The sequence below is a fragment of the Melozone crissalis genome, unplaced genomic scaffold, assembly GCF_028551555.1.
Source record: "Melozone crissalis strain CALT ecotype California unplaced genomic scaffold, PUWL_Pcris_2 ptg000165l_1, whole genome shotgun sequence".
In the NCBI taxonomy this organism is placed as follows: domain Eukaryota; kingdom Metazoa; phylum Chordata; class Aves; order Passeriformes; family Passerellidae; genus Melozone; species Melozone crissalis.
In genome coordinates this window covers 440,415-458,453 of record NW_026535935.1, presented here as the reverse complement: position 1 = coordinate 458,453, position 18,039 = coordinate 440,415, and positions in this window count along the sequence as shown.

Genomic DNA, 18,039 nt, shown 5'->3' with positions numbered 1-18,039 from the left:
TGGGGCAAAGCCAATAGGAGCCTTCTCCAACTAAGTGGTGGTTTCTGGTTTCTCTGCCCAGAGTGCCAAGATCTGATCAGGCGGTGTTTATCCATGCTGGACTTGGAAAGGCCCTCATTAGAAGAGCTGTTCTGTCATCCTTGGATGCAGGATATTCATCTTCCCTAGAAGAAGGGAGAGAGCCACAGGCATACTTTGATCCAGGGCCCTGGTAAGTTCCAGCTCCACACGTGCCTTGGTAATGAGAAGCAAAGGAACCCAGCCCTTTTTGTGCTGCCAGTGTCACTGCACCGGGGTCATGGGATGGGAACACGCAGCCCTTGGGCTGAAGCTGAGCTGCTCTGCCCAGCACTGGTGGCCGCCATCCAAGCTGGTTTTGCTTGTCCTGGTTCCCTGACAGCTGGGGCCCTGGGCAGAGCCCTGAGAGCCTGGTCTGCCCCCAGGGAAGGAGAAGGAGCCCCTGGAGAAGCTGTACCGGGTGGGGATGCTGCTGCTGGAGAGAGTGAGGAGGACACCAAGGATGACAAGCTCTTCCTCAGCCTGGCCAGCTGAAGATGATGGACTTTGATTCTGGCACCTTCTTCAAAGCCAGGCTCCACAGTGAATTTGCAGATGAGTCCACATGCAGGGGGATGCTCTCAGATTTGGGCATTGCCCAGCCTGGCTGGGAACCAAAGGTTCCCCCTTTGCTGGGGCAGATGCAACTCATTCTTCAGTGGCTGCCCAGCTGCTTTTGGCAGGGCTGGGGCATGGGCTGGGGTGGGTATGAAATGGGAGTGGGCTCCTGGCCCTCCCAAAAGCCCCCAGCACCCACCGTGCCCCGGGCTGGGGCTGGGGCTGGGGCAGCCAGGCCAACACAAACAAACCCCCATGGTGGGAGCAGAGGTGGGACTCCAGAACCTGAGCACAGCTGCTTTGCTGTGCAGGCAAGGAAGGGCTTGGGCTGCTTCACTGCCCTTGTTTGCTTTGGGGTCACTGTGATTTTTGGCGGCAGTGCAGGGGGGAAGAGAGAAAGTGTGGGCTTCCCTCACCCATGGCTGGGTTTTTCCCTGGCATGTGGGGGTTGGGCCTTCCTCAAGGCCCTGACACAGATAAGAGTTTTTACCGTTTTTCTTGTTTTCCCTTTTTGCATCTAATATCTTTTCAAGAATGTGTTGTTTATTTTTCCAGAGGAAGCATTCAAGGTGGTCCAGTGTGGATGGGGAAGTGCTTGGGAGCAGCTGTGGTGTGGATGGGCCATGCCCTTGGAGAAGGCTGAGGCCGTGGTTTGGGAGCAGCTTTTCTTGCAGCCGTGGTTGGCGTGAGGTGGGTCCCTGTGTGCTTGGCAGGGTGGGATCAGAGCTTTTGGGAGCTGGCAGCGAGCACAGGAGCATCCTGCTCTGGGCAGCTGCTGAGGGCTGGATGTGCCGTGGCTGGCTGCAGGCTGGGCACATGTGCTGCCCTCCTGCTCTGCTGCCAAAGGCAGCAGGGATGGGCAGCTCTGGGCACAGCTCTGGGCACAGCCAGCATGGCCTGGGCACCGCAGGCCTTGGCACAAGGGCACAGGAGCCCTCAGCTGACAAGGGGTTTCTGCTTTCTCTCCTTGCAGCCGGGCTCTGCGGGTGCTGAGGCTGCTCTGGGCTCTGCCAGGGCTCTGCTGGGCTCAGCCCTGGGCCCAGCTGGGCTGGCTCTGCCCTCACATTGCTCTGACAGCTCTGCATCAGACGAGCCCGTTGCGAGCACAGTGCCTGAGCTTTCTGCTTTGGCGGGTGAGTGAGACTCTGCTGCAGGCCCAGAGATTGCAGCTGGGGACACACATCCAACTGGCAAGGACCCAAACTCTCCACAGTCCCAGCTGAACGCCTGGATCTGCACAGGGTGTTTTGTCTGTCCCATTCTTCCTTCTTGATTGGCTGGAATTGTGCAATTGCACTTTCTTCCTCCTCTAGAAGTGCCACAAGTGGGCCAAAGCTGGCGAGTGGGCCATGCTCCTGAGGCAGTGCAGTCTGGAGCTGGTGGATGGAGAATTGCCCTTCTGCACTTCCAAACCAGAGCAAAAAGCCGTAAGTGGGACTTTGTTTCTCTAAGAAATCCCTGACAGTTTCAAAGGGAATGTGCAGCTCATTCCCAGGCTGAGAAGGAAGGTCATCTTCTGAAGGATTTGGGGTTTGACAGAGTTTCCATTCCCAGTCCTGCTTGGAGCTGGAAGGGCACAAAGCAATTTCTTCTTGCTTCGAGCACAATTTAAAATACAAATTTCGAATGTTTGGAAACAAAGCCCAAAATCTTTTAAAAGGCTGCTGAGGTCAGTAAAATGGATGCATGCCATCAGCACATTTACAATGTAAATACCTGAGTTCTCTTTTTAAAAAGATCATTTACCTCTTAATGCAAAGAATTTAACTTTGCCTTTATGTTTTGTTTTTTCACTAACACCTGGATTTTATTCCTATCTTTTACAATTTACCTATTTTTTTTCCTTTTTCCTTTTTTTTCCTTTAAATAGAAAACATGTCCTATCAAAGGAATGTCCTTTGCTCCTGGTTCCCGTGTGGAGCAGCTCCCTTCCTGCTGGCTGAGCTGGTCAGGCAGAGCCCGGCTTTTCCCCGTTGCTGGGCACAGACTGATGGAGCAGCACTGCTGAACACGGGCACACAGAGGGATCAGCAGCAGCTGCCTTTGGCCACCTGAGGCTCCAAGGCCCAAACTCTGAGCAGCCAGGGCTGGAAGAGACTGGCAGGATCTGATCCCTGACTCTGGGCTGGGGCTGCACAAATGACCCCACAGAAGCAGCACCAGCAGCAGCAGCAGCAGCAGCAGCAGCAGCAGCAGCAGCAGCAGATGGAGCTGACTTTGAGCACAGCCCCTGCCCCTCTTCCCTCCCGTGTGCAGCAGTGTCACAGCAGCCTGAGGCACCTGGGAGCCCCCAGTGCCAGCAGGGACTGGAGATGGCAGCCCTGGGCTCCTGGAGGCTGTGCAGGGAACAGAGCTGGGCACTCCCTGTCCATGGGGAGCTTCCAGATGGAAAAGGCTGCTGTGCCCAGGCAGCTCCAAGGGCACAGAAAGGAGGCTCTGGAGCACTGGATCTGTGCCAGTGCCACAGTCCTGGGCAGCAGCCAGCGAGCACTGGGGAAACAGAGGGCACAGCAAGAGGGACAGAACCAGGCAAGGGCAGAGACTGGAGAGAGCCAGGCCTCGGAGCAGGAACAGCTGCTCCATTGCACTCTTGGAGAAAGCTCTTGGCTGGTTCAAAACGCTGAAAGGCGTGAAGGGCAGAGAGGAGGCCACACCAAACAATGCTCCTGTTTGCACAGCCTCCCCTCTCCGTGTCCCAGAAGGAATTGCATGGACTGTGTTCTTCTCTCTGATTTGTCTTGTTCAGCATGAGCAGCTCAGCACCAGGAGCTGAAGGAGCTGAAGCCTCAGGCCACAGGAGCTGGGCAAGAGGGAACTTTTGGAGCCAAGTAATGCTGCTAAAATAGCCCCAGCTCAATGCAATGGATAGAATCATGGAATCACAGAATCCTTTTTGTTGGAAAAGCCCTCTGAGCTCACCCAGTGCAGCCGCTCACCGGGCAGTGCCAAGCCCAGCACTAAAACACGTCCCTGTAGTGCCAAGGCCTGGACACCAGCCCTGAGTGAGGCCTGGACAGCAGGACCTGAGCCAAAGGTGGCCTCTGGATGAACCTTCCAACCAAACGTTATCTTTGTATCTGCTCCCTAATGAAATGTGCATGATCATTAGCACTGAGATAGATGTAGCCACTCATTAGTGAAACATGTATTGACCTTTGTGTATTCAGAAGCCAGACAAGGCCATGAAATCTGACATCTGGCCTTGTTTGGGGCTGAAGGATCAATGTCACCTCTCTTGGTTCCTCCTTGATCCCTGGCCAGGCTTTGGGAGGGACCCAAGAGGAGGATGAAAGCAGATGTTGCCACACTAGCAGTGCTGTCAGTTTGTTCATTCAGCACTGTCAGAGCTGGGCCCTCTCCCAGCGGGGTTGGAGCCTCACCTGGGGCTGGAGGCACCTGCAGGAATTCCCAGTGCCCAGGAGTGGCTCTGCAGCCCTTGGCTGTGACAGCTTCCCCAGCTGCTGTGTGGGTCTGGGGGATGGTAAAGGCTGAGGGTAAATGCTGCTGGATCTTTGTTAATCACTGCAGGTAGTCTTTGGTGGGGATGGTTGGGTGCGTTGCTGAGCTGCTCCTTTTGTGATTCTTTGCTGCTCTGAACTGCAGGGAATGACACTGATTCCTTCAATTGGAGTCTGTGTCTTTGGTGCTGACCCTGCCCACTGGTAAAACAAAACTGGCACAGTCTGGCCAGATGACAACAAAATGTTACTTGTTCAATATTAATGTGAGGAATCAGTCCCATCAGAAATTCCCAGCTGGGAAGCCCTTCCCTGGAGTTCTCTGGCTCTGGAGTGGGCTGAGGTCAGAGCCCTGTGGGAGCAGTGGGGCAGTCGGGTAAAAGAGGTTGAACCCCTGGATGTCTTCAAATGCATCCAAAAATTGCACATGAAAAAGAAAAAGACCTTGTGGATTTGGGCAGACGAGGGTGAATTTGTTGAGAGTACATAGGAAACAGCACCTTCAGAAGGAACAATGATTGTTGGAATGCTCCCACATGGAGCAACAGAAGAAGGTTTTAATCTTATGCTCAGATGGACTTGAGCAAGTGAAATATCAATATAATAAATAACTATATACAGATTTATAGTATGATAAGACCTTAATATATGTTTATATATTTATATATATGGCTATATCTACATATCTATATCTATATTTCTATATCAATATGTACATATAAAACAATAATAATGTGAAATAGTTCTGACAATGCTAATTTGGTAGCTTTGGCTGCTCAGGGATGTAACACTAAATACCCTACAGAAGAGGACTGGCCATGACCTTAAAGTCAGTGGTCAACTTTGTGAGATTGTATACAATGGAAAAAGGAGGAAGGGAGGAAATTGGTGATTTTTACAGGGTTTGCTGATACTGTGATGCAGAGTGCTTTGTCTGTTGCTGTGAAAAATACTGTGATTTTGCCTGCAGGGTTTTTCATGTACCAGACTATCCACAAGCTGCCGGATTGGTTTCATGGGTGAAGGGGTTGTTAAAAGAGCAGTTGAAAAAATGAGGAGATGGGAACCACGGAGAACCCATCTGCCAGATGTGCTCCATGCCCTTCACAATGGCCCACGGGGGAAATGGAAACCCCCTGGCTGTGCACGGCTGCCCCCAATTTGCAAATCCAACCATTGGCAGTGAGACTTGGGCTGCCTGGGAAATTGTTCTGGCTGTGATGGCCCCTGGCAGGGCCAGCCCAGAGGCTGCAGGGCTGGGCCTTCATGCATTGGAATTAATGAGGATAAATTCAAAGCAAATGAGAGCTATCAGTACTGAAACAGGAATTCAGATTCCTCCAGGACACTTTGCTTTGGTAACTGCTCCCTTGGAGCTTGGCCTTGCAAAGTGTTCCTGTCATGGCAGGAGGAATTGATGCAGAATATCAAGGAGAAATTACAGTAATTGTGTTAAACAATAGTGACCAGGATTGGATTATTCAACCCCATGACAGGGTAGCACGATTATCGATATTGCAGTTTTAAGAACAATTGTGAAAAAAGGAGATCCAGCTCCAGTCACCACCATTTGTGGAGATAAAGGGTTTGGATCCAGCAGCCCTAATAATGGAGCCAGAGTGTGGGTCCAGAGGCCAAATGGCCCTCCCGAGGCAGCTGAAGGAGCAGCTCCTAGGAAAGACAACTCTGAGTCCTGAACCCTGGGCAGGAACAATGGGAATGTGTCCCTGCAGCCAAGGATTCTGTGTGAGAACAAGGACATCTGCCAGGATATTGTTTTACACATCCTGCCAAACCAGATCTCCCTGTTTGCCCCAAGGGACCCTTTGGGAAATGCTCTGATCCATGGGGCTCCCTGTGAAGGCTGCTGTGACACTGAGGGACTTGCACAGGAATTCCATCCAGGAGGCTGGGTGCCCCTCAGGGACTGGGACCCAGCCCCTTCCAGCCAGAGGGGAAAGGGCCCCCCAAGCCTTGTTAGACACAGACAGCATGGTAAAGCTGAACAGCAAAGGGCCTGGGGGCATTATTCTGGAATTAAAAAGGTGCCAGCTCCATGGGCAACAGAATTCTTGTTCCTAACTCGAATGAGATTGAGAAAAAAGAATGAAGAACGGTGTCACTAAAGTACTGCTGATGTCTGTAAGGTGTACCTTGATAGTCAGCCAGAATCTTTGTCTGCCACAAACACCTCTGGTGTTTCACCAATGGATTGGTCATCAAAATGTAATGATGGCTTATGATGGATTGCTGAGCTTCTTTTGTAATTCATTGCTAATGATGATGTGCTTTGTTGAGCTTATCCTTTTGTAAATCTTTGCATCTGTGGATGATATAAATGACACAATTCCTTCAGTTGGTGTCTGTGTCTTTGGTCGTGACCCTGCCCACTGGTGAAACAGGGCTCCCTCTTGCCTGTGTTCCCTGGAAAGGCAAAAGCCCTCACTCCCAAATTCCCCCCTTCCTCCCTGTTCCCCCCTTCATACCCTGAGCATGATGTGCTCTGGTCTGGGTACCCCGGGGTCAGTTGGGCTCCCCTGTCCTGGCTGTGTCCCTGCCCAGCTCCCCCGCAGCCCCAGCCCCTCCCCAGCGTGGCTGGACGAGGGGCAGGACAGGCCTTGGCTGTGCTGCAGCTCAGCAAGAACAAAACCATCTCTGCGTGCTCAGCGCTGTGCTCAGCACCCGGCCCAGCAGTGTCTCAGTGCCAGGGGCTGTGCCCTCAGTCCCTGCCAGGGGTTTCCATGGCAACTGCCAGGCCAGGTGACCCAGGTGTCCCCCCCAGTGCCAGTTGCCATGGCAACAGTGCCCAGCCCCGCCCCTTTCTGTCTGGCTGAGCTGGCCTTTGTCCCTGGCAGTGCGGTCGGCACAGGGCAGGTGGCCATGGCACAGCCCCCAGCAAGGGATCCCCTCTGGCTCTGGGCACTGACACCAGCCCTGAGCAAGGGGTCAGGGCAGCTTTCCATGGCCACCAACATCACAACGGCTCCAGGCATCGGCTGCTACGGCACCAAACCAAGGAACGGGTCCCCGTGGCCATTGCCATGGCACCTGGTGGCACCAATGAGCGTCACTGCAATTGTACCTGGAACAGCCCTGGCACCGCTTTGTCCCAGGGTTGCCATGGCAGCCGAGGACAGCAACAGCTCTGCAGGCAAGGGGCCATGGAACCTGGCTTCAAAAATGGCTCCTTGGGCTGGTTTCCAAGGAAACCTGAACTGATGGGGGTTGCCATGGCACCCAAACCCAGCAGTGGGGGTCATTGCAGTGTCCATGGCAACAGTCCCTTGCAATGGCACCACTGCATGTTGGGATGATGATCCACCCTCACAGCTGGCCCAGGGCAGGTCTGGAGTGCTCCTGGTGGCAGCTTGGGCTTGGCACACACTTTAGGAGGATGTCTGTTTGCAATGGGGAAACTCAGGAGTTTTAGATTGCTTCAAAAATCAAAGAAGGAAAATCCCTCTTTGGCTGTGTGCAGCCACTTCTCCAAGCAAAGCAGGTTCCAGGTGAGTGAGGAGAGACACGATGGGCTTGGGGAATGTGGAGCAAGGTTGTCTACACTGGCTCAGAGCTCAAGGCACAGCTTCTCTGAGCAGGCCAGGGCTCCTTAGGAGAGTCCCTGGATCAATATCAGTCACTGAATGCTGCAATCATCTCTTGTGTAATAGGAACAGCAATAAAAGACACCCTTTAAAATAGGACTACATATTTCCTGGAAGGTCTTGGAACTATTTCTCCATAACTGTCAAAGGAAAACCTCCTAATGAACTACACTGGAGCAGAGGGAAATCAAGGCAGAGCCAGGGTTTGTCAGGACTTGCTTGATCCTCATGAGCCTCACTGTGCATTTGGAGCTGAGCCCTTGAACCTCAGGGCCTGGGAGGAGATTGCACAAACCTTGCCAGGAGTCAAAGGCAGAGGAAACACCCCAAGTGTCTCCAGGCATTCATGGCTCCCACTGAGGTCCCTCTCCAACACAGGCTCCTCATGGACTCCTTGGAGGACAAAATTGGTGGCCAGGATGGCACAAAACCCTCTCAGACAGTGTGGAAAGGAAAACCCAAAGTACCTTCAACACCTTGAGTCTCAAAGCAATAATGAGCCCCTATTCGTGTCAGTACAAAGCTCTCCAGGGACTAATTAACACAGATAATTGGGGCCATGATTTCACAAACCTCTCCCAGAGTCTGTATCCAAAGGGAAACACCAAGTACCTTAAAAGAACTGAAGTACCTTGAAGCATTAATGTGCCCCACTGAGTGGTGTTACTGAGAAAGCCTCTGCAGGGACTAATTACAACACATAATTGGAGGCCATGACTGCACAAAGCTCTCAGAGACGCCAAGGCAAAAGCAAAACCCAAAGTCCTTTGAAACACCTGCAGTCCCTGCAGGGAGCATTCAGGAGCCCCCAGGGCCATTGCTGAGCAAGGCTCCCCAGGGACTCCTTCCAGCAGATCCTTGAGGCCACTGGGATGTGGGCTAGGGGGGGATGCTGAGGGCAGGACAAGGGGCTGACAGTGACCAGCCTGGCTGGGGCTGTGCCAGGAGGCCCCAAGGCCTCAGGACAAGGTGTCTCCTCACAGCCCTTGGTGGCACAGACCCTGCTGTGCTCCAGGGCACCAAGACTTGGCTTCTCTTTGTCCGCAGCTGCCATCAGTGCCTGCAGTTCTCTGCTCTGCCTGGGGCCTGGGGACACTTTCTCAGTCATGTCCCTCAGTGGGATCTCTTCAAAGTACAAGAAACTTCAGTGTTTCAATAGAACTGAGTTCTTAAGGGTTCTGTGACATCACAGAGCTGGCCGTGACATCACAGAGCAGGGTGTGAGGCCATAGAGCAGTGTCTGCCATCATAGAGGGTGGCTCTGAGGCATCAGAGAGTGGGTTGTGACATCACCTGGTGGCTGTGTAACATCATAGAGGAGGCTATGACATCACAGACCAGATTGTGACATCACAGGGTGACTTTGTGACATCAGTCTTCTGCGATGTCACAGCACTGCTCTATGAAATCACAGGTTGACATAGAGTTGGCTCTGTGACATCACAGGGTCAGTGTGATATCACAGGGTCAGTGTGACTTTAGAGGGGCTGAGTGACATCACAGGTGGCTGTGTGACATCACGGGGGCTGTGTGACATCACAGGGGCTGTGTGAGGTCACTGGGAAGGTCACTCTGCCCCGGCCCCCCTCACAGCTCCCCCCAGAGCAGTTCAACCCTGCTCATGCACAGCAGGGTCCCCTGTCCCCCCAGGTCCCCCCGCCCCCGGCCCTGCAGCCTCCCCCAGAGGATGTTCCACGAGATCGACCCCAGAGCCTGACACGGGGATGGGGGCCGGGGCCCTGGGGGTGGGACAGGGGGACAGGGACCCCCTGGCAGCATCCCCGTGTCCCCTAGGGCCAGAGCCTGGGCCAGGGCTCCTTCACCCTGTTACGAACGAGGGCTTGAGAGCACTGAAAAGTGCTCTCCAGTAAGGGATCGGCAAAAACCAGATTGAATATAAAGGGACAGCAGCACAAAGTTCCTTGGCAAGAGTCACTTTGCTCTTGACTGGGCACTTCAGGCACACCAAGGAAACAAAGCAACAACAAAACCAAACAGAATCCAGGCAATCAAACCAGAAATGAACCTAGAACTGTCCCTCTGTGTGTGTGTGTGACACAAGGACAGCAAGGGCAAGGATAAAAGGAACATGGCCTGAAAGCTTAACAGAGCTCAAACTTAACAGGACTTTACTAATACATTAACCTTAACTGATACTTTCAACCTCACAGTTTAGCAAAAGAGCAGAGTATAACAGCATGTAACCTAACTTAAACCTATGACTACGCAATTTAACAGAGGAATAACACTTAACAATACTGAACTTAACATATAACTTATACTAAAGGTAACCGCTTAGCAAAAGAAAACCTCTCAGCAGCATTTAACTTCATTTAGGCCTTGTGATTTAACCTTCCCTACAGGCCTGACTGACTCAGCTATCCAAGGCACAACAACCCCTCAGACAGCAGCATTTCTGCCACATTTCCCCAGCACAGGCACTCCTGTGTGCACACAGACACCAAGAGTCAGTGCAAGGCACCTGTGAGAAATTCCCCTGAGGGCAGGAAATGCTCACTGTGGATCCTTTGGCACCTCCCCAGTGGGTGAAGGGTTGAGCCTGGAGGAGTGGGGGGATCGGCCCAGGCTCCATTATTGTTTGAGATCCCCGAGTGCAGCAAACGGGAGAGTTCCCGGCTGGGAGAGGCCCCACTCAGAGGGAGTCGCTGGCTCAGGAGAGCTCCAAGGGCTCCTTTTGTAGCACTGTTTGTAGGGCCCCAAGAGAGGGGCTTCAGTCCCAGCAATGGTTCATCCTGGCCACACTTGGCATCAACAGCTTTCTTTGGCAGTGTGAGAACAGGGATGTTGTGTCGCTGAGGGAACAAAAACAGCTCCCAGGGCTGCTCCTACAGGAACCAGGAGCTGGTTGGGCAGCAGCAGTGCCTGGAGCAGACAGTGTTTGTGATGAGCTGCAGAGGAGCTGAGCCCAGGGGCTGTTGGCCAAGGCCCAGGCCCAAGGAGCATTTCTCAGCTGGCAGGGCGGCCTGAGAAGGGGAGGGGGGAATGCAGCAGTACAGGGCCCATGGAACCAAGGGACAACTGTGACACTGTGGGGCCTTGTGAGACCAAGGGACCACTGTGACACTGTGGGACCTCATGCAATCATGGAGACCACTGTGACATTGCTGAGCCTCATGGAACCAAGGGGACTGTCCTGACACTGTGTGGCTCCATGAAATGTAGGGATCATTGTGACACTGAGAGGCGCCATCAAACCAAGGGTGCATTGTGACACTGCCAGGAGTCCTCAAACTGTGGAGACCATTATGACACTTTGGGGAGTCATGGAACCAAGGGGCCATTGTGACACTGCAAGACTCCATGGAGCCAAGGGTCCAAACTGTGACATTGCAGGGCCTCATCGAACTGTGGAGAGACCATTAGGACACTTCACAGCCTCATGGAATGAAGGAGACCATTGTGACACTGAGGGGCACCATGGAATCATGGAGACCATTGTGACATTACGAGGCCCCATGGAATAACCAAAGCATTATGTCACTGTGAGGCCTCATGGAACCAGTGAGACCACTGGGACCCTGGAGGTCCCCACAGAAACCAAGAGGACCATTGTGATACTGTAAGGCCTCGTGAAACCAAGAGGCCTTTGTGACATTGCAGGGCTGCCTGGAACCAAAGGTCCAGTGTGACATTGCAGGCCCTCATGTCATCAATGGTCCATTGTGACACTGTGGAGCCAAAGGAGACCATTGTGGCACGGCAAACCCTCAGGGTCCTAAGGTCCATTGTGACATTGCAGACCTCGTGGAACAGAGGAGTCACGTGACATTGTGGGGCCTGGGGAACCATGGAGACCACTGTGACACTGCAAGGCCTCATGGAATCAGTGGGACCATTGTGAGACTTCAGGGCCTTGTGGAGCCGAGGGGACATTGTGACACTGCTGGACCCCATGGAAACAAGACACCAATATGTCACTGATATTTTTTCATAAAAATCCTTTCTTTGGGATTTTTCCTCTTCTGGGAAGCTGAGGCCCCAGAAGAAGAATGTAAACAATTGTTATCTGCTGCTGTGGAATGTAGCAGGTGCACCTATGATTGGCCCATTATCCATGTTTACAATTAAGGGCCAATCAGGACCAAGCTCTCTGGGACAGGTTCACAGAGAGCTCTCTTGTTTATTGCTATTCCTATTCTTTTCTTAGCTTAGCAGCTTCTGAAGTTTTCTCTCTATTCCTTTTAGTATAGTCATAATGTATTATATATAATGAATTAATAAATCCAGCCTTCTGATCATGAAGCCAAGATTCTCATCTATCTCTTTACCCCTGAGGAACCCTTGCAAAGCCATGTAACACCATTATGGCACTGTGGGGCCTTATGGATCCAAGGCACCATTGTGACACTATGGGGCCCCACAAAACCAAGGGAAGATGGAACAGGTCTTGCTGGTTTGGCCTCCCAGGGGCCACCTGACTGGTCCAGCTGACCTTGGAACATTAAGACTCTCTTGTCATCTGCTTCTGAAACACTGGTCCTCTGTGCTTTCCTTCCCAATGGAAAAGAACTGTTCTTTTCCGCCAGGCACCCATGGCCAGAATTGGGATTTCACCTCCAAATTTCCCTATATCCAGAGATTGTTCCAGTAGGAATATTGCCAGGACAAGTCTAGTTGCCAGTGGTTTCATGAGGGTCACTTCCCATCTGTCCCCAAAATACTGGGGAAGGCTCCATGCTTTCCTTCCTGTGGAAAGAACTGTCCTGCTTTTCCAGGTGCCCATGGCCAAGACTGGCCTTCCACCTCCAAAATTCCTTCAGTTCAAAAATGCTCCCAGACAAAATCTGCCCTTATTGACAAGTCTGCCAGGCCTTGGCCTTGTGAGGCTCTCAGCTGCCTTCCAAACACTGGAGCCCTGTGTTTTCCTTCCTGTGGAATAGAACTGTCCTTCTCCTCCAGGCACCCATGGACAGAATTGGGATTTCACCTCCAACATTCCCTGTTGTGAGAGACTGGAGGAGATTGTTGGCTCAAAACATTTTTGCACAGGGGAGGAAGGGGCAGGTCCAGCCTTGCCCTGCCCTGGAACTCCAATGCTGCTGTGCCCTGGAACCCCAATCCCCCCAGAGCCTCTCTCCCAGCCCAGCAGTGTCTGCCAGTCCCTGGCACAGCACAGGCAATGCTCCACAGCCACCTCCACAGCCCCCAGCCCAGCTCCTGAGGGACCAAATGAGCCCAAGTCCCACCTGGGGGAAGGGCCCAGGGAAACCAAGCTGACCACAAGGCAAGCACACATCTTGACCCTACCTCCACTTGGAATTTCCATCTGAACACTCCTGGAATCCAGGACTTGGTAGCTGTGTGGGTGCTTCTGTACATGTTTTTTGTTTTTCTCTTTCTGTGTATATTTCTTCCATTTCTCTTCTCTTGCAAATCTTGAGTAACTTAAAACTGCACAGGCTTAGAGTTTGTGAAGGTGAGTGGTCCAATTTAAAGCTTTGATAAGTGGGGTTTTTTATTTCATTGAATGTCATATTAAACCATTTGCCAAGTTTCCATAATTTTCTAATATAACTAGTAAAAGCTGTCTTGTTCTTTCGAGCTCCTGATGATCTCTTGTCAGAATTTCTGCACTGCGTCCAACTCAGAGGAAACAAACAATTGTAATTTCTTTTAAATCTCTCATTGAGAAAGTTTTTTAGTGGATGGGAGTCAGGGCTTGTCTGTCCTGCTGGGCACAGCCCAGGCAGGGCTTTCCCAGCCACATTCCACACTCCATTTCCCAGCTGGAGCCCCTGGTGCCTCTGAGTTGTGCTGCCCCAGCCCCAGGGACGCTCTCCTTGTCTGCCCATTCCCCCACGGTCTCTGGGCAGGGATGGCCTCAGTGGGGGCTGCTGACATCCTCAGCAACTTGGAGGCTGCTGCTGAATTTTCCTGTTCCAGAGGCTTGTTCAGCCTTGAGCTCTTCAGTGCAGGAATTCAGTGTCCCAGGGCTCATTGACATTGAGAACACCTTAACAAGCCAAGCCTCAGGGAATAATTTGATTTCAGTTTTCAAATCATCTGTGGTTAACTTGACCGATTTCAGTAGTGTGTTCAAACGGAATATATTCTATTTACAAAGATAATGAGAAAACTTTTTTTAGGTCCTTCTTCAGTTTTTTCCTGTTCATAAATCAGTCTGTGCAGTCTCCAATTGACATTGAATCCAAGTACCTCCTCATGCAATTTGAATAAAGATGAAAATCAAGACCCTTCATGGCTGACAATCAATCAGACTCTGTCACTACCCCCACCCCACCATTTCCCCCATCCAAGCCCTGGCACTCAGAGCAGCCTTGTGCAAATCTGAGCTCCCTCCAGCCCAGGCTGCACCTGCAGCTTTCAGCTCCTTGGCTCCAACTCCCACCTGCTTTTCTCGGAGAAGGAGCTGCCTGAGACACAGAGGGATGTTCATTTCTTGTCAGCCAACAAAGCCAAGGGAAGGCACAGCTCCATCAAATGCAAAAGTCATTCCTCTGCTGGATATTGAATCCACTTTCCACAGCAGACAGTCTCAGAGCAATGGAAAACACCTTCTGTGCACAGCACAGATCTCAACAGATCCTCCCGTGCAAACCCTCCATACTCTGATTCTGCCCAGATTTGCTCTTTGCACACAGCAGTCATACACTGAAGTCAGGAGCTCCCTCCATGACCAGAGGGAGGAACATAGGGAAAGGGGATGAAGAGCTCTCCTGTGCAGAGCCAAGGTCCAAGTGCAGCCCCTGCAGTGGGAACCACAACTCATCAGGTTTGTGTCCTTTGTGGTCAGGGACTGGTGGCATCCAGAGGCACAGAAAGGTTTCTTGCCAACAAACACAAGTTGAACATTTGAACAGGTTAAGAACCATCACAGCTCTTCCCTCAGCTCTCTGGGATGTCCCAGAAGCATCTGACATACCCCCAATCCCCAAGGGATTTCTGTACAGGAAGAATTCTAAAAAAAGGACATAAGAAAACACAATACTGTGATAAATATAAACAGAAATGAGATGATGTTTAATTATATATTTATTTGAACTTCAGAAATATTGGGCAAATTCTTGCAGATCAAAGTATGAAATCAGTCCTTTGAGAGGTACTTCAATGACCAGAGAGGACCTAGAGGAGTAAATCTGGGGGCAGCAGGAAGTACATAGATCCACCTGCTTTAAAAGAAGAGATGTCCTTAGACATGGCCATTTAACCAGGAGGGCTGGAAACACCTGATGGAAAAGAAAGATTAAATCATAGAATGAATATTGCGGACACAAGCAGAGGGGAAGATCAGTATTTTTTCTCCTTCTGCCATCAATATGCTTCCAGGAAATCCCTGTTTTTGATGGGAAAACTTTGCTATAACTTCAAAGTACTCAGATTACCCAGATAATAAAGATTTGTTTGTATATTAGAAACTAACAAGTATTTAAACCTGTGCCCCTATCCAGGCAGACATCAGTTGTGTGCCCATGAACAGGCAGTGCCACTTGTGCCCTGAGGTGCCCAGCTGGGATTGGATCTCTCTGAGAGCACCTGAGAGAGAGTAGGGCACCTTGCAAGCTGCAGGTCCCTGACAGCCCCACAGGGCTCCTGGCCCATCAACATCTGCTCTGCTCCAGTCTGAAACAGGGCCCAGCATGGTGCCAGGATCATCAGAGAGCTGAGGTGTGTGCTGGAATTCAATGCCCTCCCCATCCCTCAGCAGCCCTGCATTTCCCTCCTGCAGCCTTGGTCTCCAGCACAGCCATGGAGGCTCTTTGGGCTCTGCACTGTTCCTGCAGCCCCAAGGGCAGCTGAGCTCTGCCTTTGGCACAGTCAGGCCTGGCCAGCGCAGGCCATGCTCAGCAATTGCTTGTGTGTGCCTGGCCTTGCTGTCAGCCCTGGCAGCGGCTGCGTGGCCCCTTTGTGGCCCTGTGCCGGCCCAGCCATGGTGGCCCAGCCCCTGTGCAGGCCCAGCCCAGGCCAGGAGCATTGCGACTGGGAACGGCCCCTGTGCCGTGGTGCCCACAGCAGCCTTGGGGCTCTGTGCCCCATGGCCTCCCTGCTGGGCAGCCTCTGCCAGCTCCTGCAGAGCCCCTGGCACCTGTGAGGCTGCACAGAGAGCCCTGCCCCGGGCTCTGCCGGCCTCTGGGCCAGCAGAGAGGCAGCCAGGGCTGGCCATGGCTGTGAATAGGCCCTGAGCCCCGCAGGAGGATGGAGCTGGGCCACAGCCAAACTCAGCCCAGGCCAAAGCTGGCCTCAGCAGCCAGGGCTGCCAACACACGGGCACAGAGGCTGGCACTGACAAATGTCCTGGGCCCCCTCCCTGCTCTGTCCATGCCACCAAGGGCACAGAGCAGCCTCCTCTCTGGGCCACTTGCCTGTTTGCAATGCCTTGCACAGGCGCTGGCCCTTCCCCACAAGGCCTGGCCAGAGTCCTGTCCCTGCATGCTCAGCCAGGCTGAGGTGGACACTGATGGTTTCTGGGCCAGGCTGTCTGAGCCCAGCCCAGCTCCCTGCAAGCTCTGCCAGCTGCCCTGAGCTCTGGGCAGCACCAAGGGCCTCTCCCCAGCCCAGCCCAGCCGGCTCTGGCCCCACAGCTCTGCTCAAGCCAGGCTGCTCTGGGCACTGCCCCACGGCCTCAGCCCCTGGCAAGGGCACAGCAGCAGCTGCAGCTGCCACAGGACTCAGCCCCAGCCATGGGGGGAAGGTGCTTGGCCAAGGCCAAAGGAGGCTCCCTGGCTTCCCTGCTCCCCTTGGGCTGAGGTGCTGAGAGCTCTGCAGCCCCTGCTGCCATCCCATCTGCCCAGGGCAGCACAAGAGCCCCAGCCTTGGGGCCCTCAAGAGTTGCTCCTGCTCCAGGCCCAGGGCCCATGCCAAAGCTGGGGCAGCCACAAAGCTGTGCCCATTTCTGTTCATTGTTGCTCTGATGGGGATGGATCTGCTGGCACTTGGAGGTTGCTGATGAATTTTACTACTCCAGAGGCCTCTTCTTTCTTGAGCTCTTCAGTTCAGGAATTCACTGGAAAAGGCTGTTAAACATTTCTTCAAATCACCCAAACAAGACAAGCCCTTGGGAATAATATAAGTTTTCAGTTCTTCTGTGATTAATTACACACATTTCAGAAATGTATTCAAAGTGAATATACTGTACTGAAAAAAATGCAGAGAGAACTGTTTTGTCCTATTTTTTTCCTGTTTATAGATTGATATCAGCAATGCAGTGTCCAGTTGATATTGACCCCCAGCAGCTCCTAATGCAGCATGAATACGTATGAAAATCAAGACCCTTTATGGCTGACAATCAATCAATCAATCACAATTTCTCCCCACCATTTCCCTTATCCAACCCCTGGCACTCCTATGGATCAGGAATTGTGTGCCCAGCAGGAGCAGGGCAGTGATTCTTCCCCTGTGCTCAGTACTGGTTGGGCAGCACACTGTTAGGTCACAGGAACTGGCTGCCCAGGGCAGTGGGTGAGTCACTGTCCCTGGAAATGTTTATGGAAAGACTGGATGTGGCACTCAGTGCATGGTCTGGGTGACAAGGTGGTGTTGGGTTCCAGGTTGGACCTGATGCTCTCCAAGGTCTTTTCCAGCCTGGTTGATTCTCTGATGACTGTGACACTGCAGGGCCCTGGGGAAGCAAGGGGCCATTGTGACACTGCGGGGCCTGGTGACACTAAGAGAACCATGGTGACATTGTGTACGACATGGCAGCACAGAGCCAAGAGGCCATTGTGACACTGTGGGACTGAATGGAAGCAAGGGGTCCATTGTAACAGTCTGGGTCCTGGTGGAACCACAGAGGTCACTGTGACACTGCAGGACCTTGTGGAACCAAGGGGCCATTGTGCCATTGCAGAACCAAGGAGACCGTTGGGAGAGCATGGGCACAATGGAATCAAGGGGCCATTGCTCCATTGCAAGGACTCTGGGAACTGAGGGAACAATTGTGACCCTGTGGTGCCCCATGGAACCAAGGGTCCCTGGTGACACTGCAGGATCTTGTGTCACCAGGGCTCCATTGTGACACTGCAGCACCAAGGAATTCATGGTGGCCCTCTGAGGCCTCAGGGAACCAAGAGGCCACTGTGACCCTGCAGGGCCTTGTGGAACCATGCAGGGCATTGTGACAGAGCAGGACCTGGTGTCATGATGGGGCCATTGTGACACTGCAGGGCCCCATGGAACCAAGGGGACAGTGCTGCTCCTCAGTGTCACATATTTTATGTGGACATATTTTATGAAAAATCCTTTTGCTAGGTATTTTTCTCCTGAGAAGCAGAGACGCCTCAGAAATGAAATGTAAGCAATAATTATCTGCTGCTTTGGAATGCAAAGGGGGACCTTGATTGGTCTCATGTGGTGGTTTTTAATGTCCAATCACAGTTTGGCTTTCT